General features: G+C 38.5%; 1 long non-coding RNA gene across 1 annotated transcript; it reads right to left on the minus strand.

Moving 5' to 3' along the window:
• Positions 1–2901: 2901 nt before the first annotated feature.
• On the minus strand, positions 2902–4093 carry LOC110891601. The gene is made up of 3 exons (XR_002565412.2): positions 4002–4093; positions 3862–3919; positions 2902–2964 (listed from the first exon to the last, which is right to left on the minus strand). It is a non-coding gene; the product is annotated as an uncharacterized LOC110891601 (long non-coding RNA).
• Between the last annotated feature and the right edge of the window lie 5748 nt (positions 4094–9841).

Here is a 9841-nt window from a genome sequence, read left to right on the forward strand (position 1 = left end):
CCTTAACAACCCCCGTGTGAACGGGTGCTGAGTCCAAACTATAGTACTATCTTCGTTAAGGCAGGTAGACAACATTCCACGTGTAAACATAACAACAAGCATTCATTTAGTCACGTAATACATGCAGTAACGGTTAGTGATTAAAGTATTGCGTAGTGTGTTCGATTGTGATTTTGTATAAGTAACGTATGTAACACCGAAAAGTGCACAAAGCAAAAAGGGATCGAGTATACTCACAGCGATTGAAGGAAGCGCTTGAGAGTTAGGTTAGCCTGAATAGTTCGATAGCATAACGATAAGTGACGCGTAAACGAGAATAAGCGTTGATGGGTCGAATGGTAGTTCGGTCGGATGGTAATCCGATCGGACGACCAATTCGTGCGGATGATAATCCGTACGGATGGTTATCCGGTCGGACAATAGTCCGGTCGGATGACTATTCGAGTGGATTGTTTCTTCCTATGAGAAGGATGTGTTTGTGTATGATGGTTTGACTTTTGAAGTTTTTGTTGTAGCATCATGAAAACATTGAAGTATCTCTACCTTTCAGGTCGGTCGACCGGACGGTAATCCGATAGGTTGAGACTTTAGTGAGAACAAGTTCACAGTAGGTTGTCACTCGATCGGACAGTAGTCCGGTCGGGCGGCATCACTAGTGCATTGAACATGTTGAAAAATCGATTAATTGTTAAGTCAAGTATCTCATGATTCGAAGAGTAATCCGATCGGATGGTAGTCCGATCGGACAGCAATTCGTCAATACTTCACTTTAAATGAGGTTGATTAAGTGTGGGACCCAAAGTGTCGGTCGTTCGGGGGGCCGGTCGCTCGGATGGCTGTCCGGTCGGACAGTAGTCCGGTCGGATAGCACTCCGTGCTGGTCATTCCGTTCGTCCTTCACTTGGTCGTTTTGATTGTTTGTAGTTTTATCGAGGCATTTTAATAACGGGTAAAACAACTATAACCTTGTCACTACTTGGTGTTCCTGGTCGGACAGGAATCACCCAGATCCGGTCAGTTAACTTTTCGTGACGGTGTTCCATGTTTAACCCGAAATCGGTAAACCTCGTGGCTAGAATCCAGATCTTGAGCCACACAACCACAAGAAGGAGTAGTATGTCGACACAAGGTCCGATTCCACCGGTTTTGAGTGTATCAAGTGTAAAAGAGTTGAAAGAAAGTTGATAACCATCTTTCAATCCTTTCTTTGGTGAAAATGTTTAGATCTACTAGAGATCTTTGTTTGTTTATGTGGAAATCGGTTAGATCTAAGTTGTTCTTGGTGGATTGAAGCCAAAACATGAAGTTCTTCAAGAACACATGATGACGTCATCCTAGAACACCTTGAATCTTGGTGATTTCACGGTTAAAGTTAAGATTCGAAAGATAGAAAGGTGTAGGAGTGCATGTAGATCAAGAAAGTATAAGATTTAGGTTGAGATCTTACCTGAATCGAGAGAAATCTGAGAAAAGGTGAGGAGAGCGTGCTGTTCGGTCAGAGGATTTCCAGAAATGGAAAGTGTGAAAGTGACATGGGTATTTATAGGATTCCAAAAGAGGAAAGGGTGGGTCGGTCGGATGACACCACACCCGGATGTCAGGTCGGTCGGATGGCACACCGACCGGATGGCAGGCCGGTCGGATGGCGATCCGGCCAGCTGGCATTTGGTTCGAGTGCGCGGCGCGACGATTCTAGATATTTCGATTTCGATTGCGAGCGATGCGAATGTGACAGGGTTTTCTTTTCAAATTATTTTTAATCCCAACTACTATATCAACATACAAGTATCCCTATTTCGTATTCGGTTTGCGATTGCGATTCGATTGCGATTGAGTTCGATTGCGATTCGATTGATTACCACACATAACATAATTAAACATGCACAAGTAACACGTAAGGCACACACACGTATTTTAATCCCAAAAATGCGTAATTCGAGTTTGCGAGCGCGATCTTGATTAGATTAGATTGATTACCGTTTAATTGACTTTATCGCATAACGTAACATAAAATAGGCCATATACAGTCAAAGAAGTCAAAACAGGGATTGACCAAAGAGAGATAGATTGCAATTAGCAATCTTTTCTTCCTTTATCTTCAATCTTGACTTTGACTTTGACGTTCGAAACACTGGGGTGTTACACATTATAACTAAAATATATCTTTTTAAATTAAATTAAATTTGAACATTTTTATAAATTTAATATGAACAAAACTAAAAATGCAATTACAAAACTAAACCAAAAGGTAAAAATTTATCGTAAAAGAGAATAGATAATCAACACTTTTCATTATCAATATGAGAATTTAAAATCTATCATAACAAGTTTAAAAATGATTAGATAAATACGTTTTTCATCATCAATCCACGAATGTTAAGAAATTTATCATAAAAAAATAAAGATAGCTACAACTTCAATTAATAATCTTCAAAATTCATTTATATACTTGTTATTCAACTAAAGCTTAGAAACTACGCCGTTAAAACTCGATTGTGATTCAATTGTGTGCTATATACTTCTGTAAAGTATGAACTACACTCTCCTTGAATGATCTCTGTGCTTCGCAAATCGAAATGATTGCTAAAAAACCTCTCTTTCTCCATGGAACGGCCTCCTACCGTCTTCTGTGTCCTCAGGCCGGTAATGCCATCTAATCTTAGCCATCATCATATTACCGAACCCTTTTCTCCATGGAAAAGCCTCCTGCCGTCTTCTGTGTCCTCGGGCCGGTAATACCATCTAATCTTAGCCATCATCTTATTACCGAACCCTTTTCTCCATGGAAAAGCCTCCTACCGTCTTCTGTGTCCTCAGGCCGGTAATACCATCTAACCTTAGCCATCATCTTATATTACTGAACCTTAACAACTTTGGCTATCTACGATGGCCAGTGACCACTTTTTTAGTAGTGTAACTGGTTCTTTGAGTCAAATGAGCCCGATGAGATGAAGACTTGTTGCCCTAAAAAATGAAATAAGAATGTTAAGTTGTTAAGCCCTCACATGAAATGCTAATTTGATTCAAGTTAATTTTATGCCTTATACTTAAAAGGTACCTGTGTTTTCGATGACAATGTCATAACCCACACAATTTTTTTAGTATAAACTTTGTAAAAGTTGTATGCATCTGAACCACTTGAAGCTTTATGTGTTATTGTAAAAACTATTTTAAAAACCTACCAAAAGAATGAAAATGACTCTTGCTTTCATATTACCGAAAAGTTAACCAAAATTTTCAAATTTTATTAAACCTCAACCATTGGCGGACCTAACTCATTAATTTAGAGGTATCCCAAAAATAATTTTTTACCGAGCAAATACAATAATAAAAAAAAAGAAATTTATTTTGGGGCTTGGACTATGTTTATCAATTGGGCGTCTTTCAATTATATTATACTTAATTTGTGCTTAATTATTATACAAGTTTGGTGTTGTAAAAGGTTTGTGCTTATAAAAATTTGGAATTTTAATAAATTAAAGTATCATATTTTTTCGGGGTATCTCCGTATTTGTTCAAGAGTTTCTTTTATAAAAAACCGAAAAAAATTACACTAAGAAAACGAGGTTGAGCCGTATCCCATGATACCCCTCGTCAACGCAAGGGCGTTAACATTTTTATCTTGGTCAAAATTCAATTTACATGAAAAAAAAAAGATGAGACAAAAATATAAAAAAACAGCAACAAGACTATGGTTCTTAAAAATCATAAGGAATAAGATAGGCAATTCACATGAAATATAAAAACCTCAAATCAATCCCCGAAGAAATATATAGGAAATTATAGATCCACAAATCGGCTCAAAATTTAAATAAAAAAAGTTCTTAAAAAGAATACAGAATTTAACGGATTAAAAGTTACCTGAGACGACATTCTCTTCCGAAATCCTCTGAACAGCCAACGATCGTTCTACAACACCCTGCATGATGACACTGATTAATTCTACGTCAAACTAAAAAGAATATTGATGAAAAGAATTTTAAAAATCAAATACCACTTACTGATGATTTTGCTATATAGGGAGGCCAGATTTCATCAACCAGGAAAGATAAAGCAGTAACCATCGATTATAATCTGACTGCGGCGGCGCAGTTGATCTGAGGAATGTTATAAATCTGACAAACGAATAATAGGGTTTTATATGTGATTTTTGTCCAGATGTATTGCTTTTAAATTGTGTATCTTAGACGGTTCAGTATTACACAATCTATCCCAAATTTGAGCATTTTACTTGTTTGAAATATTCTTCCAAATCACTTGCTAAATATCTTAGACAGGTTTAATTGTAATTAATACGGGCCTTTACATCAAAAATGGATGCTATTCAATCCTTTGTAGTTGCATGCTACATTCAATCCTTTGTGTCCTGATATTAAATTTACTATAGTCTTTTGTAATTATTTCTAGATTTTTTTTTAAACTGACGGGTTATGGATAAATTGATTTAACCATCTATAATTCAACTTTGCTCATGACTTGTTTTGTGAATTCAATTGGAAATGAAAATTTGCTGCAACTATGGAGGAACTAATTGGTTTGTTGTGATTCTTCTTTATCCATCAAAACCTCACACAACTTCATTCCTAAATCAAAAAAGTCCAGATTGTGTTAATGAGTTTAGACCTATAGCTTCTGTAATGTCTTGTACTAAGCATTAGAGATACTAAGAGAGTGAGTTATGCAATTACATGAAAGTTTGATGCATCATAGTTAAGTAAAAGATACATGTTCATAGGTTTTTTGTGGTGTTTGCAGTCCCATTTGATTGGTTTTGATGTAAAGTCTAGATGGAATATGTCACACCCCCAAAATACCGCATGCGGAAACCCCCGCGAGGCGTGTGACGTACCAGGATCTAGCCACCAATCACATTGAACTCATAACAAGTTTTGAAATAAAATCTTTCATTATCATAAAGTGTTACAAAAACATCAAATGTAATTCATCGCGTTCAGCAGCGGAAGCATAATAGATGTTTAACTAAAAGCCAAGTGTATAAAATCATCTAGTCTCGTTTCAAGTTTCCATGTTCCTCGACCCATGACCACTCCAGCATCCCAGACAGCAAGTTCCACATCCACACGTATCATTAACCTGCGAGCATGCACACACGTGTATCAGACAACGCTGGTGAGTTCATAGTTTTACGAAAATGTTAGTTACCAAGTGTTTAATCCAGTTTAATAACAATTCCGAAAGTAATGTTACGTTGATAATACCCCGAATACAAGACGGCTCCTGATTTACATTGCCCTTTCCCCAATGCTCCTATCAAAGCATCGGGCATGACTGAGTCATTAGTTCACACATGTCCTCTCATGTACGGGGTGAAGGTGCCAAACCTAGATAGCGCTATCAACTAATACTCCGTTACCTCTCAGGTAACAAACAACAAGGAGGGACTTTAACGGTGATAGGATGAGTGTATTATCCAACATTCCAGATTTACCCACAAGACGTATTCCTCTTAGGAATACCCAAATGATTTACCCAAAAACCTATCCCTCTCAGGGATACCCAATGACTGTCCCAACCACCGGGACGCATGCTCAAGAGAAATGACTCACCTTTGGTTTGCTCGGTAAGATTTGTTACTCTATTTAACAGTGATTTAGCACGTCCTAACATGGGTACAAATAACAATCAGTTTCATGTGCATACATACTGTGTATCTTACGTACGATTAATTCACATATTACGTACTCAATCACATACCACACAATTCTAATATATAAGTACACCCATATAGTTCAAGTCATAGCAATTAACATACCGGCCTAACATCATCGAGTAGTCTTTTAGCATGTAATCGGTTCATAAGCCAATTCACCTCATGAGTTCATATATACAATCACATAATAGTTAATTCTTAGATACCCAAACATGTATAACAGTCAATTTATTGACCCCCCTTTGACTAGTGCGGCCCAACAATAAGTCATCAATGAAGTGTATGCGTGTGTCTGGCCCGTCGTAGTCCAACCTACCGATTGTGCGGCTGCCCCCTTCCCCAAAACAGTTGCGGCAATGTGAAACTAGATGGGCCTTGTTGCTTATGAAACCCGGTTACTCACATAAGGCCCAATTGAGTTTGCATATCACCAGTTTAACTCAGTAACCCAAAGCAAATTTGTATGTTATCAATTCAATTTTACCAAGTGAATGTGCCACCATATTCCCAGCCAAATCGGTTACATATCTACCACCACCTCCCATATTTTCTAGCTAGTAACCTGTAGGTCCCTCGGAGGATGAGGATAAACCTTAACCTTGTTATGTTCACACACTAGCAAGTGCGGAATCCAAGCTAGAGTGCAAACCGAGATGAAAAAAGCACAAACACAAGACACACAATATTCACAGATTAACACCACTTGTATTAATGCGTATGAAAGGTTCGGTTAAAAGCTCAATGTTTACAAATCTGTTTTGTAAACTCTCTCTAAGTGTGTGTGTGTTCACAACAGAAAGCTCTCTCTGTCTATGTCTATCTATCCTTCTGTCTTGCTTCTGTGTCTAATAAAAGTGAACACACTACATGGGTATATATACCCAACACTGGTCGTCTGGTCGAAGGATCAGATAGATTGATCGAAGGATCATCTATCGACCTGAAACCTGTCGAAGGATCTACATATACCTCGAAGGATGATCTATCGAGGTCCATCAACATCCATCGAAGGTTCATCTTTCGAGCTCATCGAAGGATCTAAACTATCCTTCGATGAGATCCTTCGACACAGACATGTTACAACCATGTACTAACTGTTTGGCCAAGTCAAACCAGGAGGATGGTTGACTTGGTCAAACTTACAAGACTAACAAAGGACATCGTCTTATATCATACAAAATACAGACAAAGTACAGACACAAGTGCACCAACAAACTCCCCCTTGGCTGTAGCTTTGTCTCGATCTTTGTGTCTTCAAGTCTTTGACGTCCTTTCAAGTCTTCAATGTCGGAGGATCTTCAAAGTCTTCACGTCTTGAAAGCATAAAGTGTATCAACAAACTACTCGTATCATGTAGGAAGTGTGTTGACAAACTCCCCCTTAACATAAGCTCCCCCTTGAGTTATGCTCGTGAATGACTTGATCTTTATAGCTTGAGATCCTTGTGGTGTTGATGATGGTCAGCGGCAACTCGATCATTTTCATCTTATGAGTGCCTTCACGTCGTGTCTTCATTCCGAAGCTTGTCGTTGCCCATGTTCTCCTTGCCTTTAGAATCTGCACATGCAAGAAATCTAAACGCGTAATGAGAACAACTGCTTGGAATATAGTTAATATAAACAAATGACACACTAATGACCATGTCACAATCAAACACCGTCCGACAGTTTGAAAGTTTAATAAATTTGTCAGTTTTAGATTTAACTTTCAAGAACTTGCAAATTTCGACCGTTTATGAAGATTTAGTCAATTCGGTTTTCGTTCAGGTTTCAGGTAACGAAGACTCGAGCTCCAACATCGTACGATCGAAAATAAAGTAGAAATAAAATCTTTTTGGCCTTTATAAAGTTTATATTAAAACACACCTAAAATCTTTTTGGTATTTTTGAATTTTTCAAATGTAAAGACTGAAAGCAGTAAATATATATACAGACATTCTTTTTGTGAGTTTCGAGGGTAAGAGAATCATATCAGTGTACGGTCATGCCAAAACGCTCTTGTTGTTCAATTAGTTAACATTAAAATAAGCATCCTATAACAATTATCGGTATTGTTGTCCAATTAAGCTCAACTTATCAGATGTAATCATGGCGAGGGGATACGTTAAGGTATGATTTATACTTACCGACCGGTGTTCATCCACATCACGACACATTCCCGTATCAAGGTATGCACGAGGGTTCATCTTACCGGTGAGTATACCGATTATCATCTGTTTGACCGTATATGATGTGAGATTCTCACTTATTTTGATTTGAAAACAAGCCCTATGTGATAGAATCACTTATTGATGAGGAACTTGATTTTCATATGCATGAGGGCACAGGAGCAAGTCCGCGAACAGGTCAGTACTTCCGTACAGCAGAGAGACGAACTTGACTCCCGGATAAATGTGATATTTTATCACTTATTTAGATATGGACATGTGATTGTTGATCACTTATTGAGGTCGAATGCAGTATGTACACGTATGTATAGTATCATGGAAGATCTAGACTTGCGTCCCCGTTATTTTTCGGTATAAGATACAACCATGATACCCAGATGATAAGCAGCATAAAGATCGAATATCTCAGAACCTCGGCAATCTATCAAACGAAATTTTGGTACTAAGATCATATGCCAATGAATGCTTCCCACCTGGTCTTCAGTCGATTTAAGATTTATATCACCCTGCACACTTTAAAATGATTGTGAGCCTACCGATACATCTTATATAGAGCTGCTTATCGTTTTTCATTTAAGGTTTAAAGAGGTTTGGATAGACCACTGATGTACTATCATTTTCTCTTTTGCTCGCCAGGAAACTCATTTTTGTTTTTCTATTGTTTTTGTGTTTTTGAAATTTTTCGATGTTTTTGGATTTTCAAATTTTTGGATTTACTCCCCCTAAAATCAACAAACTAAGATAAATTTAAAACACAAAGATATTTGATTTCGATGTGTTTGGTCTTTGAGTGCTGCACAGGATTTCTAGTGATCTGTAATGCAGCAGAATTATCAACGTAAATAGGAGTAGTTAGGAATTCAAAACCGTAGTCGTGTAATTGTTGCTGGATCCAAAGAACTTGGGAGCAACAACTTGAGGCAGCAATATATTCAGCTTCGCATGTTGATGTAGCGACGCACGTCTGCTTCTTGCACTGCCATGTGACTAGGCGATTTCCTAAAAACTGACATCCAGCCGTTGTGGATTTGCCGTCGATTTTGCATCCGCCAAAATCAGAATCACTGAAAGCGACCAATTCAAAGTTATTATCCCTAGGGTACCATAGACCGGTGTCAGGGCAACCATTCAAATAACGAAAAATCCTTTTTACAGCTGCAAGATGTGAGGCCTTCGGGTTGACTTGAGATCTGGCAAGCAGGCACGTTGGGTACATTATGTCTGGTCTTGATGCTGTGAGGTACATAAGAGATCCGATCATTGCGCGGTAATATGAGGGGCTAACAGCTTCACCCTTCAAGTCTGGGGTAATTCCGTGATTTTGTGGCAATGGGGTACCAATGGGCGTTGCATCAGACATCTGGAACCGGCTCAAGATGTCACCAACATACTTAGTCTGATGGATGAATATCCCAGACTCAGTTTGTTGTACTTGTAGGCCCAAAAAGAAAGTCATTTCCCCCATAGCACTCATCTCGAATTTATCCTGCATAATGCGCTCGAAATTCCTACACAAGACATCATTAGTAGAACCAAAAATAATATCATCAACGTATACCTGTACCAGAAGAAGATCTCCATCTTGTTCTTTGATGAAAAGAGTACAGTCAATAAGACCTCTTCGAAAACCGTTCTCCAGCAGATAGTTAGATAAGGTTGCATACCAAGCTCGCGGTGCTTGATGTAGACCATAGAGAGCTTTGTTGAGCAACCAAACCCGATCGGGATGGATAGGATCTTCAAAACCTGGAGGCTGTTCGACGTACACCTCTTCTTCAACCACACCATGTAAGAATGCACTTTTGACGTCCATCTGGTAAACCTTGAATCCTTTGAATGAGGCATAAGCCAGAAAGATCCGAATTGCTTCCAGACGTGCAACAGGTGCATAGACTTCGTTGTAGTCGATTCCTTCTATCTGACGAAAACCTTGAACGGCTAAACGTGCTTTGTTCCGGATAACAACTCCGCGGTCATCCTTTTTGCATTTGAACACCCAACGG

The sequence above is a fragment of the Helianthus annuus genome, chromosome 11, assembly GCF_002127325.2.
Source record: "Helianthus annuus cultivar XRQ/B chromosome 11, HanXRQr2.0-SUNRISE, whole genome shotgun sequence".
Lineage (NCBI taxonomy): Eukaryota > Viridiplantae > Streptophyta > Magnoliopsida > Asterales > Asteraceae > Helianthus > Helianthus annuus.